Genomic DNA, 9,872 nt, shown 5'->3' with positions numbered 1-9,872 from the left:
ACAAAAAAAGACTAGATTTACTGGCCTGACAGAGACTGGAGAAATCCCAAGAGCATGGCCCCCGGACACCCTTTTAACTCAGTGGTGAAGTCACTCCCAAGGTTCACTGTTCAGCTGGGGATTGGACAGCCCCATAAAACAAAACGGGACTAATGAGGCACAGCAGTCCAGGGACAAGGACTAGAAGGCAGAAGGGGAAAGGAAAGCAGTGATAGGGAACCCAAGGTTGAGTAAGGACAGTGTTGACACGTAGTGAGGTTGTTAACCATTGTGATAGGGCAATATGTGTACTAACTGTTTAATGAGAAACTATTTTGTTCCATAAACCTTCATCTAAAGTGAGAATAGCAGCACAACTGGAAGAATGTAATCAACATCACTGAATTGTACATGTAGAAATTTTTGAAATGGTATATCTTTGGCTATGTATATTTTCACCAAAAAAAAAAAAAAGGTCCTCCAAGGCAGAGAAGGAAGAGTGTTGACATGTTGTGGGGTTGTTAACCAATGTCATAAAACAATATGTGTACTGACTGTTTAATAAAAAAACTATTTGTTCTATAAACCTTCATCTAAAGTACAATAAAAAAATTTTAAAAAAAAAGAAATTTTTGTGAAAAATGCACAAGAAAATAAGGTCAAGATTTTTAAAGTCCCATTAGCTCAAATATCAGAAAATATTGCCGAGCTTTTTCCACTGGCAAAAGAGAAATATCGCCTACTAGACACATTCTCTGACTTTTGACCTTTAATAAAAGTAGAAGCCAGATTATTTTAACAAAAAAATCAAAAAAGGGGTTTGACTTTTTCAAGGCTGCTAAAAGTGCAGGCTTTTTTTCACATGGTATTTTCCAATATTCTCTAGTGTGGAACAAACAGAAATAGGTTTAAGATTAGAAGCTAAATGCCTCTGCAAATACATGTCATTTAATGTTCCAGTGTCTAACAGTTGGTAGATTTGGAATCCACAGTAATTATTACAGTTCATTTATTTTTATAATATTCTATTTTTCATATATTTTAAACCCAGGAAATTTCAAGATATGGTAATTCCATCCATTCCTACTGAAAAAAAGAGAAAAAAATGTGTTCTCTATCATGTGAGCACAGGGAGGCAATAAATGAGTTTCAAAGTAGTTTAAAGTGGCCACCCAAAATTTCATAGGAGACAGGTCTTTGGTATAAGCAAAGAAACCAAACCCATTGCTTTCAAGTCAATTCTGACCATAGCAACCCTATGGGATAGAGTAGAATTGCCCCATGGAGTTTCCAAGGCTGTAATCTTTACGGAAGTGACTGCCACATCTCTCTCCCTTGGAGTGGCTGCTGAGTTTGAACTGCCAACCTTTTGGTTAGCAGTTGTGCGTTTAACCACTGCGCCACCAGGGCTCCTCCTTTGGTATAGAAGTCGGGTTTTTTTACTGCCATATTTGATCACGTGTGGCAGTGATTCTCACCTTGTGGGGCTGGAGAGTGAGGAGTAGCAGTGATTGTGAATGTTTCTGTGTCGTGGGAGACATCATGGATGGGAGTGGGTTGTGCATTTGGGTAACATGGAGACTATGGGATGCCTACTCTGTGCCAGGCACTATACTATTTCTAAGTTTTTTTTTTCTGATTTTAGCCCAAAATTGCAGCTAAAGAAAGAGTTAGTCTGAGTTTATGAAAACGTTGCCTCTGTTAAACGGTGAACTTTGACATGCACAGAGATTCCAGCTTAGATGTCTTTTGATAACATGGAAAACCATTTCTGTCAATAACAAGCAGATGAGGTTTTATCTAATTTTCAGCATCCTAGCTAAAGAATAACTTGGAGTTGCCTGAGGTGACGATAAAAACCCAAAGAAGTTCCTCCAGTGACCTGAAGGATAGAAATAGAAATCACCAGACGGAGTAAGAAGTACATTCTAGTCTAAGGCAATAGCGTTAAACAAAGGCCTGATACTAACCATTTTTGTCCCATAATTCAGTATGGCCAGACCACACAATATGTGGATGACGGTTGAAGCATAGACTAGGACCAGGTGCTAGCAGGCCTTGAATGTCAAAGGTTGGAATTTTATTCTGAGTCAATTGAATATCAGTCTCATCTAAAATTTACCAAAATCGTTCTGGCAGCAATATGAATTGGAGGCAGGAAGATTAGTCAGGATACTGCAATAATAGCCCAGATGAAAAATGTCCCAGGCCTAAAGCAAGAGAGTATCACCAAATAATTCAATGTAATTTAACAGTAAATTACACATCATCCACTCTATGCACAACACTGATCTAAGCCATACAGAGAATAAAAAAACCGTGTGAGAGACATTCCCTGTCCTCCAAAAGGTAGTAATTAGGTATCTGATGAAATAAGTATACAAAAAATTAAAACACGAGGTGGGCTATGATGGTTGATTAAGTATCAAAATAGAAGCACAAATACCTTTAGTTGGAATTAATCAAAAAACAGTTGAAGTGAAGTGTCATTTTCAATGGGTTTTAAAGAATGGGCAGGATTTGATAAAGATGAAGGGAAGAGTATTCTGGGTGGAGAAATAGTCTAAATAAAGGGGAAAAGCAGATTATAGCTGACATTTTACTGTGATATATTAATGGGCAGATATTTTTGGTAGGGAGGTGTATTTAAAAGGTATTTCACTGATTCATTTTTTGACAAATATTTATGAAGAACTTCTCTGGGCAAGAAGTCCCTGGGTGATGCAAACAGTTAATGCACTTGGCTGCTAACTGAAAGGTTGGGAGGTTCAAATCTACTCAGAGGTGACTTGGAAGAGAGGCCTGGTGATCTACTTCTGAAAATTCATCCATGGAAATCCTTATAGAGTACATTTCTACTCTGACACACATGGAGTCACAATGAATCAGAATCAGCTCAATGGCAACTGGTTTTAACTAGTTTTCTCTGGGCAAGGAGGATGTAAAAGAGTAGAAGAAATGGTCATCTATTAAGAACCAAAAGGAGCCCTGGAGGCTCAACAGTTAAGCACTTGACTGCTAACTAAAAAACTGGCTATTGGAACCCACCCAGCGGCTCCACAGGAGAAAGACCTAGCAATTGGCTCCAGCAAAGATTACAGCCTAGAAAACCCTATGGGGCAGTTCTACTCTGCAACATTGGGTTGCTATGAGTCAAAAATCCACTCGACGGCACCTAACAACATTGAGAACAAAAGGAGCAGAAAGTCTGGAAGCTCAAAAACACAACTAATAGCTGCCTTTGTTTTTCTTAAAAATATATTTCTGTAAGATCATCAACCAACCTGGTCATCAAACTCTATTAAATCATCCTTCAGGATATCCAAGGCATCTTTTGCTTCGCTTACTCACCATTGTCATCATCCTCTCACCAAGATCTCCTCATCAGTCTCTCAATAGGATTCAGATCCTGTCTCCAGCTTTGAATCTATTTCCTAGAATACTATTCAAACATTGATTGTATCATGTTACTTTTATGCTCAGAAAATTACACAAGCTTTCTGGTATCTCCAAAATCAAGATAAGCACCTATGCCTAAGGTTAAAAGTTCTCTACGATTTGGTTTTCTCTACAGGTCCAACATTTTTTCCCACTACTGATGAGAATCATTCCTGACTGGCTTTCCTTGTTGTCCCAGAGATATATTTGGTTTCTTCCTTGTATTAGCTCAAATAGTTCCCCTTGCTTAAGACTGTTCTTTCTCTTAAATTTTCCTCATTTGTCAAGGCTCAGATCAAGTTTCAACTCCATGAAATACTCCCAAGAATGTCAGTGTTATCTCCCAACTAAATGATCAGTAGTTGGACCATTCTTGCTTATTCTACTTAATTTTTAGAGTAACTGGTAAAGATCCAGATATGGAAGATACTCAGTACCCATTACTCATTGATTAACTGATTAACTCATTCATTGGTTAATTCATAAATTCAAGTAAAAATGCATACAGTGATATAAATGGTTTCAGTTAAATTTGCTAAACTAATTTGCAAAATAAGAATATTTCTTTCAGGAGTCTATGCAGTTTTTTGTTTTATTTTTTTCGTTTTGGCTCTCCATTTTTGCCTTGCAAATTTAGAATAGAACTAAGCTATGTGGACCTTGGATAAGGTCTAGCGTTAGGTTTTCTCGAATCCCAAATTAATCTAGTATTTATATGGTTTAAAAAGTCCACTGACCTATACAGAAACGTTCTTTAGGAGTGAAGCTGTGTGTTTATTTAGCTGGTGTATATCTTAGACATGTGCAGACGTCACACCAAAATCAAAATGAAAAAGAGAAGTGGGCCAAAAGAGAGGGTGAGAAGAAACTATTTGTTGCTGACTTTACTTTGAGGGGTAGGGGACTGATTTTTTTTTTTTTTTTTTTAATGCATTTACAGCTTCCAATCTCATAGGCCTATTCCCACCCCCATCACAAATTACTCTCTTATTTAGTCTTTCACTTCAAAATGCAACCATAGGTAATAAGTGCATTTTGATACCACCTATTGAAAGAACTAAGAAAAATATGCAGTTTACAGGAGCCATGGTATAGTTTGAGAAAAAGACTTGATATAAAGCTTTTGTTTGAACAGCAGGTGGCACATAGTAAACTTCTGCCCTGCTTGCAAGGAAACTTATGATATTAACTCTCCATTTGGCACAAGCCAGCTGTCTTAGTCATCTAGTGCTGCTCCAACAGAAATACCACAAGTGGATGGCTTTAACAAAGAGAAGTTTATTTCTTCACAGTCCAGTAGGCTACAAGTCCCAATTCAGGGTGTCAGCTCCAGGGGAATGCTTTCTCTGTTGGCTCTGCAGGAAGGTCCGTGTCATCAATCTTCCCTTGGTCTCGGAGCTTCTCTGCTCAGGAACCTCAGACCCAAAGAACACGCTCTGTTCCCAGCACTGCTTTCTTGGTGGTATGAGGTTCCCATGTGTCTCTGCTTGCCTGTCTCTTCTATATCTCAAAAGAGATTGCATCAAGACACTAATCTTGTCAACCTCATCAGTATAACCTCATCACAGTGATAGAATTTACAACACATAAGGAGATCACATATAATCTCATCATAGTGATAGAGTTTACAACACATAAGGAAATCACATTAGATAACACAATCATACGATACTGGGAATCATGACCCAGCCAAGCTGACAAACATTTTTGGGGGACACACTCCATGACACCAGCATATTCTTATATAGGGAGATTTCTTACTGAAGTAGACAATGAGCATGGTAACCTAAACATCAGGACTTAAAGTTCTACCACTTTTCAATTTCTTCTACTTCAGTTTTCAAATTCCAGAACTTCACAAATCCTGTAATTCTAACTGCCAATGAAAGTCTTATTAAAATGGTTAACAATTTAAGAGCAACTAACAATGCATTAATTTCAGAAATAAGATTGGTCATCATACTGTTATTTTTAGACAAAAAGTTAATAATCCATTCATTACTGAAAATGCTAATGTTAAGGAAATAATCTCTCAACTTTGAGGCTTTTTTTTAATCCTGAGGATGTAGGAAAGACCCAGAATATATCGCATTAAATACCAAATCAGAAAGGTAGTGCTAGTCAATAAAAATATGACATGTAACATAATGTAATGTAATATAATATGAGCCGTGTATGTAATTTTAAATTTTCTAGCATCCACATTAAAGTAAGTAAAAAGAAATGGGTGAAATTAATTTTGATAATAATATTATTTAACCCCAATATACCTAAAACATAATTGTTTCAACATTTAACCAGTACAATAAATTAGTAATGAGAGATTTTAAATTATTTTCCTTACTAAGGTTTCAAAGTGTAGTATATTTTACGTTTAAGGCCCCACTAAATCCACACTAGCCGCATTTCAAATGTTCATTAGCCCCATGTGGCTAAATCTGCTGCCATCGAGTTGATTCTGACTCATGGAGACCCCATGTTTTACAGAGTAGAGCTGCTCCATAGGGTTTTCTTGGCTGTGATATTTAAGGAAGCAGATCACTAGGCCTTTCTTCCACAGCACGCTGGGTGGGTTTGAACCGCTAACCTTTAGGTTAGTAGTGAAGCGCAAACAATTTGTGTCACCCAGGGATTCCTCACATGTGGCTAGTGGTTAGCATATTGGCCAGCACACCAGTAAAGACTTAGTCTGAGATGATAAATAGTAAACCAGAATGATTTACACTTTCTGTCTTATTTTTCTCCAATCCCCAATACATACTTCATAAGCAGGGCTTTTCAAAAGTTTTCACCACAATGTTGCTTTTAATTGAGAAAAGTGCTTTTACTTTCTATACATGGGCAGCCAAGCAGATTGCCTGAGGTATAATCCCACCTCCGTCACTTACTGACTGTGCAACCATGGACATATTATGTAACCTTTTAAACTCACTGAGTGTCATTCGGCGCCCTGGTGGCACAGTGGTTAAGAGCTACAATGTGCTACAGCTGCTCACCGAATAGGTTGGCAGTTAGAATCCACCAGCTACTCCTTGGAAACACTATGGGGCAGTTCTACTCTGTCCTAGAGGCTCGCTATGAGTCAGAATCAACTCTACGGCAATGGGTTTGGTTTGATTGGTTTGAGTGTCGTTTGCCTCATCTACAGAATGGAGTAGTAATAGACTCCCTCACAGGGTGTTTTAGATATTGAGTGGAGGTTCTTTTGTTTGTTTGTTTTGTTTTGTTGTCTTTTTAGCAAAATAAATGGGTGGATATGTGTAATGTGCTTAGGACAGTGCTAGTAAATGATGTTTAATAGTAATGTTATTTACTTGTTAGCTATTGACATTATTCTTCATAATTTTCTCAATATGATGGAGACCAATAGATGTTATTGGCTGGAAGACAGCTAACCCTCTGTTAATATGAAAATCTTGATTTGGAAGGACCAGTTTTCAAAGGAACTGATTCCTTTGACAATTAGAGTGTTGTTTTCATGCATTGAACCATATTCAGTAAGAACTTCCTATAGGTCCACCACCCGTCAGTTGTCATACTGTGGTGGCTTTCATGTTGCTATGATGCTGGAAGCTATGCCACCAGTATTTCAAATACTAGCAGGATCACCCATGGTGAACAGGTTTCAATGGAGCTTCCAGATTAAGACAGACTAAGAAGGAAATCTGGTGATCTACTTCTGAAAATAAGCCAATGAAAACCTTATGAATCACAACAGAACATTGTCCAACTCTCTTGCTTTGGAATGTCAGGACAGATCAATTTTTAGAAGAGAGCATCACGTTTGGTGAAATAAAGGGCCAGTGAGGGCATGGAAGATCCTTAGTGAGATGGATTGGCATCGTAGCCTAAACAATAGACTCGAACATACTAGCTATTATGAGGATGATGCTGGACTGAGCAACGTTTCACTCTGTTGTATATAAGGTTGCCATGAGTCAGAGTCAACTCGGGAACAGGTAACAAAAAAAAAACATACTCCAGGGACCTAGCTAAGTAGTGAACAAAACATGTGGTCTTTGCTATCATGGAGCTTCTGTTCCAGTGAATTGTTCCTACATTTTCCTTGTTTAAATCTATTATCAGGATGGTTTTGTCTGCGAGTATTAGAAAAACTCAATAAAGCTGAACTGAAAAATAGGGAAGTCCAGAGATAAGGTGGACACCAGTCATTGTGTAATCAGGGCTCCTGGTATGTCTCAGCATTTCCTTTCACTCAGTTCTCCTCTGTAAGTCAGCTTTGTCAACAGACTGGCTTCCGTTATGGTCATAAAATGGCTGCCTTTAGCAAAAGAAGCAATGGGAATGAGAAAAATTGCTCCTCCAACAAAAAAAGGCTCTCTCTTTAGTCTGTGTCATGGATTGAATTCTGTCCCTAAAAAATATGTGTATCAATTTGGCAAGGCGATGATTCCCAGTATTGTATGATTGTCCACCATTTTGTCATCTGATGTGATTTTCTTATGTGTTGTAAATCCTACCTCTATGATGCTAATGAGGTGGGAGACGCAGAAATTATTTAATGAGGCTGGACTCAATCTACATGGCCGGATTGTGTCTTGAGCCAATCTCTTTTGAAACATAAAAGAGAGAAGCGAGCAGAGAGAAGAGGGGAACTCATACCACCAAGAAAGCAGCGCCGAGAGCAGAGCGAGTCCTTAGGACCCGGGGTTTCTGTGCAGAGAAGCTCCTAGTGCAGGGGAAGATTGATGACAAGGACCTTCCTCCAGAGCCAACAGAGAAAGCCTTCCCCTGGAGCTGACACCCTGAATTTGGACTTCTAGCCTACTACACCGTGAGAGAATAAACTTCTGTTTGTTAAAGCCATCCACTTCTGGTATTTCTGTTACAGCAGCACGAGATAACTAAGACAGTCTGATTGGGCCAACTTGTACAAATCCAGAGAAGAAACCATGCGCTGATTGTCTTAAGGGTTTGTGAAGACTCAGTGGCAAAGAGTATGGAATCACCAGGATCCAATACCCACTCTGAAAGCCAAGAGTGGAATCATGCCTAGGGAAGAGGTGGATAGCTGAAGGAAACAGGATTTTCTCTCAGTAAGGAGGAACTTAATTTTAAGCTGCATGGGCAATCAACAGTGTCTACTACACAATGCTAAAAAGCAACTTGTATTTGCATAATTATTCCACAGTCACTGAACAAGCTGTCCAAGGCTCAGTGAATTCTTGGGGATAACCTCACAAAATGGGTCACTGTATAATTAAATACAGGGTGTACATGGTATTTATCCTGACTGCTTGGCTTGCTATCTTTATCAGCTCAAGTATGGCTAGAAAGTGTTAAATGAGCAACTAATAAGTGTAAGAGAAGTATCAGACATTTGATTTGCAGCTCCCCTTTTTACATCTGTGTCTATGAAAATGTCACTTCCCTGAGCCACAGTTTTCTCAGGAGCTCCTCTCTTAGCCTCAGGTTCTTGTGAGGGTCAAAAAGGATATAATTCATGTGAAGGGAATTTGTAAATCTTAAAGAGCTATATAAATGCAAAATAAAAACTGGGTTGTAATTATTATCATTAACAGCAAAATTTAAAGCCATAAAATGCTGAACAGCAAGTTTTCAGGGAGGCAGTTTCCCAATCCTGTATCTTTGATGTGATGAGTGTTGATATGATTTAAACGCCTAACATAGACCTAATGCTGACATATGATGTTTGTTTTTTCAGCTACTTAGACAATAATACACATTTCTTTTTAATTAGAGCAAAAACAAACTATTAGAATAATCACTTCCTTGCCAAAATACATTCTAAAAAAGACTACAAACAAAGCATGTTAATATTCTAGGTAGGACTGAACAAAAATATCTTAGGGGTAAGACTTAAATATTTTATTTCATAATGGTCCACTTTAGAAGTAGTACAATTAGTTTAGTTCTGCCCATTTGTTTTCAATTATTAACTATCCTTTTCCCACTATTCCTATTTCTACTATAATTATCAAGGTCTTCCTCCTCGCATGTCAATATTGCTTCATAGTCTAGTGCCTTTTCTCTTGGAATCAGAATTTCCCCCTTTCCAGTCCAGCCTACAAATGGATCCAGATCATTTTTTAATAAACACCAATGTTATCATATGTTGTCTTCCATTCAGAAAGTTTCATTGCCTCCATACTTCCAAAGTAGCATAGAAAGACACTGGATTGGAAGTCAGTAGACTCAGATTCTGGTCATAACAGCACTAACTACTTAGTTAACCCAGGGATCACCACAGTTTTGGACCCCAACTACTTCATCTGTAAGAAAAACCCACTCATTCCCGTCAAGTCAATTCTGACTCATAGCAACCTCATAGGAAAGAGTAGAACTGCTCCACAGAGTTTCCAAGGAGTGGCTGGTGGATTCAAACTGCTGCCCTTTTGGTTAGCAGCTGAGCTCTTAACCACTACACCACTAGGGCTCCTCATCTGTAGGAGAGGTGATTAAATATCTAAAAT

The sequence above is a fragment of the Trichechus manatus genome, unplaced genomic scaffold (assembly GCF_000243295.1).
Source record: "Trichechus manatus latirostris isolate Lorelei unplaced genomic scaffold, TriManLat1.0 scaffold00095, whole genome shotgun sequence".
NCBI classification, from domain to species: Eukaryota; Metazoa; Chordata; class Mammalia; order Sirenia; family Trichechidae; genus Trichechus; species Trichechus manatus.
Note: the sequence above shows the minus strand (reverse complement) of the source record.